The sequence below is a fragment of the Aulonocara sp. 'chitande type north' Nkhata Bay genome, linkage group LG3 (assembly GCF_057382095.1).
Source record: "Aulonocara sp. 'chitande type north' Nkhata Bay isolate Kocher_YH1m ecotype deep benthic linkage group LG3, A_spYH_male_GT1.1, whole genome shotgun sequence".
Lineage (NCBI taxonomy): Eukaryota > Metazoa > Chordata > Actinopteri > Cichliformes > Cichlidae > Aulonocara > Aulonocara sp. 'chitande type north' Nkhata Bay.
In genome coordinates this window covers 13,930,210-13,942,107 of record NC_141346.1, presented here as the reverse complement: position 1 = coordinate 13,942,107, position 11,898 = coordinate 13,930,210, and the positions used below count along the sequence as shown (strand labels likewise).

The window sequence follows — 11,898 nt, the reverse complement described above, 5'->3', positions numbered from 1 at the left end:
AACGAATAATTGGAGGTGAGCTTCCCTCCCTCCAAGACATCTACAGGAAGCGCTGCCTGAGGAAAGCGGGGAGGATCATCAAGGACTCCAGTCACCCCAGCCATAAACTGTTCAGACTACTTCCATCAGGAAGGAGGTTCTGCAGCATCCGGTCCCGTACCAGCAGACTGAGAGACAGCTTCTTCCATCAGGCCATCAGACTGCTGAACACGTCATAGACACTCAGCTTCACTACTGGAACTTCAACATTATGCACTCCATACTGTACAGTAATGCCACTGTTTTGCACATGTCTCAACTCTGTATATTTTTTATATATTTTATTTATTGTTTACTCTATTTAATTTGTAAAATATGTGTACACACACACACACACACACACACACGTAGAAAAATATTTAGTATACACATCCAGAAATGCATATACTATTATATATTCTACATATATTTATTAGTTCAGATGTAGCCATTCTTGTATTTTGCTTGTTTACATTATTGTATTTTGCACAACTCTGTTGCTTGTGAAGCTCGCACACAAGAATTTCACTCACATGTACTGTACCAATGTACCTGCACATGTGATGTGACATTAAAAGTGATTTGATTTAATTTGATTTGATTTGACAAGACAACAGACACCCAGGTTAAGTTTATTCTCCACCTCTCCTATGTCTCTCCCCCACCTGCAGAGTGGACTCCTGCAAGAATGGAACAACCTCCCCGCCAGTTGAAGAGCCCCCCAGTTAGTCTGATGCACAAGAGGCCCCTTGCGCCAGGGCTGAGCCCCCGTGCACCCACCCGCTCACAACCTCGGTGACACACCGACAAGGACCGAAACCCCAAGACCCAGCCAGAGCCCCAGCACGGAGGCGAAGCACCCCCGAACCCCAAACCTCCCACGCCTGCCCCGGATCCACTCAGGGGGAATGACCCATAATGTTTTATCTAGGGGTCTAGATTTATGCCTGTAGTGCACTGCCGTGTAAATAATTTGCATTTACTGAATATGTACTGACTGAGTACCACTGTTCAAAAGTTGAATAAAGAAACAAACTAATTTTTGCCTCTTTTTTTTTTATTGAAGCCACCTTATAGAACATCACATCAGTTACAATGTAGAATCCATGTCATTTATAGTTTACAAATGACAAAATGTTTACACAAAATCATGAGTGTTTACATGATATCACCCACTACTATCATTACTTTATTTACTGTATCTTTTGAAAAAATACAGCAATTTTAACAGCACAATACTTAAGAATATTTAACAGGAGCAGGTTTCATTTTTCCCTGTTTTTATTACCACACTGTTCACCAAAACGCAGCAAACCTTCACCATCTTATCCAGAAGGGTCACCTCTTCACTCTCACATGGAAGAAGTAATCTGATTGGCATGGTGGTATGTTTGAAGCAGGTCCCTTGTGTAGCGCTGGAACCCAGTCATGATGTTTCATACATTTCATAGGCTGGTTTGCTGCAATAATGCCAAATAATTAGCAACTCTATAAATAGAAGGTAGTTCTGCAAAATCACTCAGTTGGATGTTTGTTCTAATTTGTTATGACCTCAGAGCGCATCGAAAATAAAACTAATAGGCTATAAAGAGTGATATGAACATATTTAGAACTTACCGGAATGAAAATGTCTGGAGCACCAACAGATATTTGGAGATGGAAGAGAACTGCACGTCAGCTCGTCTCACAGCTGCTATCCAGGCTATGTTATATTCTGGTCTCATTCACGACAGACTCCAGAATATCTATTTCCTACCCAACGGGGTAGTAAGTTTTATTAACAAGTCATGTGACTCAGATTGGTCCTCTGCCATGTACAACAGCAACATACAGCCTAACAATCCTTACTTGTGTGACACTCTAAAACGTCCGTGCAGCAACACAATCTATTGTGGAACAAAACATCTTGCAAACAATAATTCACATTATTACAGGCTAGACACCTTCGTTTGGTAACATTGATACACGAGCTGCCTCATGTTGCTTCCAGGTTGGGAAAGAATGAAAACCATTTTCAACCTTATTCTCTTGCCGGTCGTGCTCCCTTTTCACTTGCGCTAGACCCCCAAAATGGTGGATCGGGCCAAAATCCTTTCCACGCACACCCCTGTGGCATCACGCTCCAAAGCCCTATATAACTACATTTAAATTACATGTTGTTGTTTTTCTTTGTTTATTTTCTCTCTTACAGACAAAATGATATGCCGGTGTACTTTCACTGCCCTGTCTGCAACATGACAGTCATACAGCGTGGGGATATAGCAAGTCAATTATTGTCATGTCAGCATTCAGGACTGCTCCTGCTGAACTCTCCGTGGAGCCTGGTCTCCCTCTCGATGTCTTGTCTCCAGCATCTAAACCATTTTCTGAATATTCGGTAGAACATACATGTGCTCTACCCTCTGTGCTAAATGAAACTGCGGCTTGTGGAAAGTCCATGGAAATGAAACGCCCTCACTGTGGTCTTAGTCTTCTTACAAAAAAACTTCAAGGCTCACATGAGGAGGAGGCATTCAAACAGGTCAATAGATGTTTGCCTGGCCTGTCATCTGCTGTGTTTTTTTGTAGAGGGACTTCTTTTTCTTTGTTTTTCAGTTTGCAGAGGACATGGAGATCTTTTTAAATGTGCTAACGAGCAGAGACTACAACGATAAAGCGATAGATCTTTCAGCCCAATTCTACTTTTTCTGCATAATCCATCATACAAAATGTAATCAAATGGAAAAGTCTCTTTTTAAAACTTGTTTTATTAGTTTTAACCTTTTAACTTTATGCATCAAGCAAAAATTTAATTATATGCAACATTCTCTGACTGGAAGAAATTTGTTTAATATTTAAACCTATTTCCTGCACATTCCAGCACATAAAATAAAATCTTTTTTTTGTGTTTACACTCAGTCTTTCAAATAGATGCAAGTAAAACACAGCAGAAAATAAATAAAGTCAAAGACTAGCGGTCCTGTTGCTCTATTTTCACCTGTAAAGCAGGAGTGGGGTAGGCGGAGGTTTATCCTGGTGCAGGTGTACCGCAGCGGTCAGTGGAAGAATCCGCGAGTTTCTCTGTGAATTTCCCATTAAGTGGTAGCGCACTCAGTGCTTGCTCGGAAGTTTAGGGTTTTTTTTCGCTGAAAAAGAAGTTTTCTTCTGTGGGATTATAATATTATTTTATGCCATGTTATACCCCTAATTAAAGATTGTGAATTATTATGTAGTTTTAGTTTGCATTATTCTCCTGAATTAGAAGAAGGTGGTAACTATTGCATTTGTTAAACTGATTTGCATTACATTAGACTGCTGATTTATTGTGAATGAATGATATTGCTTTATGATGCATTATACTGCTGAGTTATAAGAAATACTGTTTGCAGAAAGTCATCGCCTTATTTGTCTGAGTAGAAGAGAACAGAACATGCTGGAGTTTTCTGCCCCATCTCAGCAGGAGCAGATAAGCAGGGAGCCAAGGTCGTAGCTTAGGCGCTGTGTGAGAGAAAGAATGTGAATGTTTAGGCTTTTATGATTAGGTGGGGGCCACTAGAGGCTATAAGAGTTTGATCAATGCTCCACCATTTCGAGATCTGATGCTGTCTGCGTACAGTGTCCATCTCCCACGCGTGTGATCATTAAAATCATCGTTTGACTCAACCCAGCCGGACCAGTGTTGTTATTGTGGTTTTTCCTCTTGTATCCATCCCCAATATTTGAATCCGTAACACTTCCCACGCACAACGGACACTAATGTTTTTGTCACTTTTTATGGAATCAAACTTAAAATAAGGTCAGTACTTCCACACTTTAAACGCTGCACGCTCATACCCTCTCCCACACTGCTATATGATCCACTGTTGATCTGCACACAGCTGTTGTCATGAACGTCGCACTTGCTTACGTCACTGTCGTGAGACATTCTCGCGAAAAAATTACGGTTTTAGTAACGCAGTAACGCAGCGTTCCTACGGGAAAGTAACGGTAATCTAATTACCGTTTTTGTAATAGTAATCCCTTACTTTACTAGTTACTTGAAAAAAGTAATCAGATTACAGTAACGCGTTACAAGTAACGTGTTACTGCCCATCTCTGCAGTTAACCATCTTGGGAAAGAGCAATACAAAACATTCTATTTAAGGCCTGTGACATCAAGATTCAGTTAAACAACAATTATAACTAAACAATTTGAGGTAATGTTAGTTTCTATTAACATTGAATTAGGTTACTGAATTGGCAAACACCTTCCTATTAACATTACCCATTTTACCCCAATAACTAAAGAATTTAGCACTTGCAGGTCAAAACCTTTATTCAAGAGACGCAAAAATAACATTGATACAGTGACTGTCAAAAATTACAGCACTGATCATACTGTGACATCTTGGTTCAAAACAGCAAACTTAGAAATATTCAACGTTCTTTACTTCAACCGAATGAAACTGAAAATACCATATCCACATATGGGATATTTAGACTGTATAACTGTTCACGCTACATCTCTTCACTAGTAAAAGAAAAAAAAATACAAACAGAAATTGAAAAATGCTGCCAAACAGACAAACAGAGAACTTGTACAGAGCAACAGGAAAAACAAACAACAACAACAAAAAAAAACCCCAGCCCTGTCACGTTATCCAGATCTTGAAGAACTACTATACCCTCGATGATGATGCCAACATCATAAAAGTCATTGCCTGGCGCATCCTCTGGAGACAGATGTTCATTGTGGTTTTCTCAATCTGTGCAGTGGCCACAGTCAAGTCCTGGTTAAACACAAAACATTTCTTTAAGATTCCTTTTTAAACTCTCTAAACCAATGCAAGCAACATAGTAAATAGCTATAGCCAAAGAGTGGCCTGCCATGCTGCCATTCATGGTCTAACAGAGTTTCTAAGAGAGAGTGAAAAACATAATAATTTAAAATGCTTTACATTAGTTTTTGTTAGAAAGACACCGGCCCATCAGAAATCCAGGTTATGTCACTCAGAAGATGTTAGAATTTAGACTTTCAGCCTCACAATTTGGTTAGCTGTTGGTCAGTTGGTCATTTTTTTTTCAAACAAAAGCTAATGTAAATATTGGTGGGATTTTCCTTTGTTCACTAGAATGACAAATTTAAAGTTTTTTCACACTGATGTGACCCCTAATACAGGGTGGGGGTGGGGCCTCAAGGGCCGGTGGCTGACTTCACTACCAGGCCTCATGTGAACTTCAAATTATTAAAGACGACTACTGGTCCTAACCAGTCCAATGAGGATCAAGTGGATAACTAAATGCATTTTTAAATGTTGCAAAGCCACAATCTACTCATAAAACACTCACCATGAACTCCTGCACCAAGATGTTGCAATTGTCTTTCACACAGATGTGGAGCACTTTGATGAGGGCCTCCCTTCGAGCATCAATGTCATCCTTAAGTATAACAAAGAAAACAGAGATTTTTGAACTTTTTAGTAGCACATAAGAAAATGATCCCAGACAAAAACTCTTGACTTTTTAAACCAGTCAACATGCAACACCAGCATCTACAAAGCAATATCAAAAGTTCCTGTTTGACATTAACTTTATGGATATATCGTTTCCAGAACATATATATAGGGACCACTGTACAATAATTTACAGTAGCACTGCTGATATATAAAATGGTGAGTTTTGAGGTTGTCTTCAAACACGTGCATTGTACTAGAAAAAGGTGTTTGAAGGATTAAAAATGTAAAAAGTAATGACTAGTTTATATTTATGAAAAAACCTTTATGCAGAAAAAGTAGCAAAGAAATAAAAACATAACACATGGACACTTTTTCCACAAACAAGCTGAAGAGATGGATTTTTTTAATAAACCCATATTGTTAAAAAAAAACCCACTTAGAACCAAATTTATTTATCAGCTGCATGAATAATAAAAAAACACAATTTCGTTTTAGCTGTCAAAGTCGATTTAACTGAAGTTACGTGTTTCCGGTTACTGTGGAGGTCACGTGTTTCCGGTTAGTGTGGAAGTCGCAATATGACGCTTCCCGGTGGTTGCAGCCAGACGCTCTTGAAAAAAGGGGGCGATCCACAGCCGCTCACTTTCTGACTACCAGTTTGTCTAAGGACATTACCTTGTGACTTAGGTGGGTAGTGTCCTTATGAGCATCCTTCCCCTGAATTCAGACACAGCAAATGTTCTGATCCCATAGGAGCGCTAATTTTGAAATAACGCACCACGTGATTACGTTGCGCAGCTTAGTCACGTGGCCGCACAGCAAAAAAATCGCTACAGAGCTGGGTAAAGGGGGCGGAGCAAAGTGCGTGTGCAGGAGAGGAGTCGAGCAGAGACAGCTGCTTTTTCGTGAAACGGGAGTAAAGTAGTAAACTTACAGGAACATATACAACTACCTACTTTTCAATCGATACCTGCATCGATCTGCCCACCGTTGTCTCTTGGATTGTAGCTTAATCACAGAGTTCTCTCGTTTGTGAGCTCATCTAAAGGTAAGCACGGAGCTAACTTTGATGTGGTTTTAGTTTATGTTGAGTTTTTCTCTAGTGAGAATAATAGATTGCTTACTATACATTGAAGTTAGAGAGACTGTCGCGTTTGTGATTGCTTGCAATATTCTAATATGGCGGTTGCTAGAGGGTAAGAGTACATATAGAAAAAATTATCTTGGAATATGAACAAAAGAATGGAGTGCAGGGCAAGAGAACAGCCAACCCCCACCCCAGGACATGAAGCCACGGGTAGAGCCAGGGGGAGGGTAATCAGCTTTTCTTCTGACAATGCTGTCTGTCTCTTCTCGTCTTGTTGAGAGCTCAGTGGATCTGAGTTCGACTACTCCGCCTATGCTGCACTGTCGATCCACTGAGCGCAGCACACGCTAGCAAGACAGAAGCTAAGCTTGTTGCAACCAATGACTGTGTCACTACCCGATCCGTACCGGAAACCCGATCGGTACTAGTGATGGGTCGTTCGTGAACGAAATGGCTCTTAGAACCGCCTCTTTGACGTGAACGACGCGAGCCGGCTCCTTATCGCGAGTCGTCACATGGTTTTTTTTTTTCCTTTCTCTCAACCTCTCTCTAGCACTTTTTTTCGCTTCACTCCGCACGCGAGCTGTGTGCTTTACGCTGGGAAGAGGGGGGAGGGGCGGTAGTTACACTCAGCACAGGAACAGAGCCAGAGGGAGAGAAAGAGAGCCAGGGACAACAACGTCACATTAGAAAGGTATAGTAATCATCCACAACTATTTTCAGTTGCAGATGATAAAGGATTCAGAAAGTTTATTCATGCAGGTCCATATGACAGAGAATGTGCATGTTCTTTTAGTTTTCATATTTTAATTTATATTTAATTGTGTTGTGGTTTGCAGTGTTTTGTGTTGTTTTACTTTAAATTTGTAAAAGGAAAAAGCTGAAAATTTAATTAGTTAAAAGTTGAAATGTGAATAGTTGATTTTTGTATTATATGATTTATTTATTACATTTTATGTGGAGTGAATAAATAAAAGTATATTTACGGTGGCCCCTAGAGACAAAGCACGTACAAACTTCAAATCACGTACGAACTCTGAAGCACGTACAAACTCCAAAACACGTAAAAACACGTACAAACTCCGAAGCACGTAAAAACTCCGAAGCACATAAAAACTCAAAACACGTACAAAAGACAACAGAAGTGCTCCAGGATGCTAGGTGCAGTGTTGAGCTTTTGTTACCTAGTGGCTACACAAGCCAGCAAGTACCAACGACCGGATTTGGTGTGTGGTAGTAACAGGTAAATGAACATTGTTTTTAAATTATTTGAATATATATGAGTGCCTGTGTATAAATACACAAGCAATACACATATGCTTTCATGCTTTCAATTGTGTAATTTAAGTGATCTAGTAGCTCTGCTTTGGAAGTTCAGTTCATGCTAGAAATGTGTTTTGGAGTTTGTACGCGTTTTGTCTCTAGGGGCCACCGCATATATTTATATATAAACATATATAAATAAAACCACTTTTTTTTACGTTAGTAATTCCTTTTGTGCATAATTTTATATTATTGTTAATAATAAATAAATTAAAGCAACAAAACAACCTGAAGAGCCGGTTCGGAGCCGAAAGACCCGGCTCTTTGTAGTGAGCCAAACCGAAAGATCCAGATCTCTAAAAAGAGCCGGAAATCCCATCACTAATCGGTACCTCGCATGCGCAAATCTTACGTCACTTCCTCTCTTTGCGACATTCAATATATTTGAATGATGCGGTTAGCGCCCAGTTAGCTCCTAGCATTTCTCAACAGCTCTGCCTTCTTTTCGACTGCCCGGGACATTTAAACAATGGATAATCCGTATACAAAGAAATTCATGCTTTTCTCCTCAACAGAGAGCGTCCCCCGATTGAGCAACAGCACCGTAAAATAAGAAGAATGGCGCCTAATTACAGAGTTAATAATGCAGACTTTGTAATATCTCACGTGTAGAGATTCATCAGCCAGATGAAGTGTTTACTGACAATTGACAGTGATAGCGCACATCATCATCACTATTCCAACAATTCTCTCCTCACAGACAAGCATAAACACACTCGACTATCGCTAAATCAGATTTAACACACGTTTGTAATGACGATAATTCAGTTTATGATAGGGTTTTTTCGCTCGGTCAGCAGGTGGCGGTATCCTCGTACACTGGGGAGTAAACTGCCATTAAACGAACAGAAGAAGAAGAAAACATCTGCACATGCGCGGTACGGATCGGGTAGACCCGATTTGTACGGTCAGACTTTACACATGCGCAGTAAGGATCGGAGAGTCTTAACATCTTAACAGATACTCTGACCCATAACTATCGTAAAACGCTACGACCGGAAGTAGAAACCTTTCGCGCATGCGGGGCACCGATCGGGTTTCCGGTACGGATCGGGTAGTGACAGACTGTATAAAACATGGGACGACACGACAGCTCCCCAAAAACGAAGCCAAAATGTCTCTACCGACCCCTGGTGTCTGGCTGCAGTATAGGTCATAAACCCCGCCTCCTCCATGTTAGCGGATGGGACTGGGGTCAGACTATAATAAATTTATTCTCCTCAGATAATTTTTTTCCAAAGATTCTTTCTTTTGTTTTCAATAGTTCTCATCACGCTGATTGATGTCCAAGGGGTCTCCTCTCCCATAAGTCTGATTCTAATTCCTACCGCAGTGATGTTAAATTGGGGTGAAACGTCATCATTACAGCTTTGACTGGCAGCTGCAGTCACGGAGAAACTTGCGTATCTCTGTTCGGGAATAGCAGATAGAGCGAAGGCTCTGAGAGGAGGGCCAGCGTTTACGCTACGAAAACATGACCGAGTGTTTTAACCTGACAGCCTGAGGTGTTCTTCAGTAAACTGGACTACCCGACAGAAGGACCCGAGGCCCTGCTGCACTTTTTCGGTAAGTTAAACGTGTTTGTAAGCTAATCCGTAACTACCGTCCTTAGCTCGGTCCTGAGACCTAGCTAGCTAAGATGAGGACTCGGCTGTCAGGGTTCGTTTAGCTAACCCATGCAGGTGAATGAATTTACCCTGACTAAAGAAATCAAGAGAAACGCTCCGGGCTGCTCAGTCACTAATTACTGTTACTGTACTTTTATTACAAGTATTATACTGTAAAAGCAACAGGCTGCATCCTGCTTCAGCTCCTGTGCCGAGCTGATTATTAAATATGTGCAAACAACAGCATGTTTTCAGTTTCTTGCCACATCTGTAAAGACAGTAACTTTTTTTGAAAAAAAAAAAAAAGCTTGTACCTAGAGCTGGGCGATAGAACGATAACGATATGTATCGCGATATAACTTTTTCTCGATAGAAAAATTAAACTATCGCGATAGACCTCGCCGCTCTTGTCCTCTTTAAAAAAAAAAAAAAAAAAAAAGAGGTCAGCCAATCCAAATTAAGTAGCGCAGAGCCGAACCAATCACAGCCGCAGCGTCACGTCACGTGACTTGTTACGTACAGCACAAGTGCCAAGCCGCACATGTGTGTTTGTTTGGGAAGCAGCCAGCCACCGTACCGCCCGGGTAATGGAGGAAATGAGTGTGCCGACTAGAAAAATCAATCGAGCGTGACCGAAGGTTACCGAAAAGAAAACAGATGAAGGTTCCAATGCCGGAGAGATTGTCGAACGGAAGAGCCATAGAAGTTCCGTAGTGTGAAGGTATTTCGGCTATTTCAAGTCTGACAAAAAACAGAGTAGCGTGCACTGTAAATTGTGCCGAAAGCAAGTCTGGAAATACAATAAACTGGTGCATGCGCTACATCCACACGTACCCGGGTATTTTTGAAAATGCAGATTTTTCTATGCGTTTGCACCTTTCGTCCACACGTAAACAGCGTTTTTGGTCACTGAAAACTTTTTGAAAGATTTTTGAAAACTCAGTTTTTGCATTTACGTGTGGACTAGAAAAACGGAGAAAACGCAGCGTCAAAGGTGTGCGCATTTTTTGACGTCACACTGTGCGCCACGTTATTGTTTCGGTGAAATGAATTTCTACAATACTGTTAATTCTACTCTCTGCAGTGTTTAAATGCTTACATATACACACAGTTACTGTCCCTCCACACATACGACTCAGTTCTGCTTCTATGCCCCAGCTTTGTTTACTTTTTCCCACCGAGGCTTCTATACTTCTGATTGGCCAACATTTCTGCACGGTTAGGAATCTAGCGCCACCTGCTGCTTTGGCATGTTCATAGCAGCATTTTCCTTCATTTCTGCCTTTATGTGTGGACGGGATTATTTTTTAAAACGAAAACGGAAAATCTCCGTTTTCAAAAATACGTGTGGACGTAGCCTCAGTCTCTGACTGGAAGCGCTAATTCGTCATTTGGCTTTTGTCAGACTAAAGTAACTGTTAAAACTGTTTGAAAAGCTAAGCTATATAACAAGGAGAGATTGAGAATTTCCTTTTAGTTCTCAGTTTATTTGATATTGACAAAAGTTAGTTTGTTTTACAGAAGAACAGACAAAATTGACTAAGATTTATTTTTAGAATTAATATTTTGTTTCTAAGTGGAATTGACAATTTAGTAGTCTGTTTCGTTTGTTCTATTTTGAAACTTAAACGCTTTAGCGGCTGCCTTTTGTGTAGTTTGTAATATTTGCCTTTATTTATCTGAAAAAGTCTCATGTTCCTTAAGTACATCTACCCTGTTGAACTTATTATGGGAAACAAATATTTAAATAAAAACAAGCTGCTGATTATTTCACATTTTACTTGTGAGCAACGGCACATTTAAATCTTACAAATATAGTTATTTGGCTCATATCGTGATAGATATCGTTATCGCCTGAAATGAAAAAAACATATCGTGATATGAAAAAATCTCATATCGCCCAGCTCTACTTGTACCTTGAAGCTCCTCATTACTCAGGAACTATGGATTAAAGTACTGTAGTGTACTGTAATACTGGAAAAAATGTAAGAGAACAACTTCAGATCCTGAGTGTGTGAGGACAGAAGAATCAGCTTTATTTCAATTTTGAGGGATAAAATTTATATTTGAGTTTGATGGTTCTGTTGTCTTTGTGATTACAGGAGCTGCCCTTAGATTCAGACCTTAGCACCACCCAGTGACAGCAGACAGATCATCCAACATGTTAACTGCAAAATGAACTGATCAAAACAGTACAAAGGTTAAAGTACCACATGTGCTGTAGTGAAAGCTGCAGCTGTTTTATTGATAAAGTTAAAGATAAAAAACCTAAAGGATTAATCACTCATGTAACTGTGTCACTATATATCAGCATTAACAGGACCTCAGTTTGGTGTTTCACAAAGCTGCTGATCTCAGACCTGCACAGCTTCCGTTTTAAACGCTTGATGTACTCAGCTGCACGAAGAGCACGTTTGAGTTTCTCTAACACAATTAAATAAAACCTGAT

At 40.2% G+C, this 11,898-nt stretch overlaps 1 protein-coding gene and 1 long non-coding RNA gene across 2 annotated transcripts in view; one reads left to right on the top strand and one right to left on the bottom strand.

Moving 5' to 3' along the window:
* Nucleotides 1-4,248: 4,248 nt before the first annotated feature.
* Nucleotides 4,249-6,267, bottom strand: LOC147334067 (uncharacterized). The gene is made up of 3 exons (XR_015128487.1): nucleotides 6,108-6,267; nucleotides 5,326-5,415; nucleotides 4,249-4,766 (listed from the first exon to the last, which is right to left on the bottom strand). It is a non-coding gene; the product is annotated as an uncharacterized LOC147334067 (long non-coding RNA).
* The window catches only part of LOC147334066 (uncharacterized), a 27,767-nt gene continuing 22,121 nt past the window's right edge, over nucleotides 6,253-11,898 (top strand). Inside the window, exon 1 of the mRNA XM_086286496.1 lies at nucleotides 6,253-6,480. The gene's annotated coding sequence lies outside the window, so the exon portion shown is untranslated. The remainder of the gene's footprint in view (nucleotides 6,481-11,898) is intronic.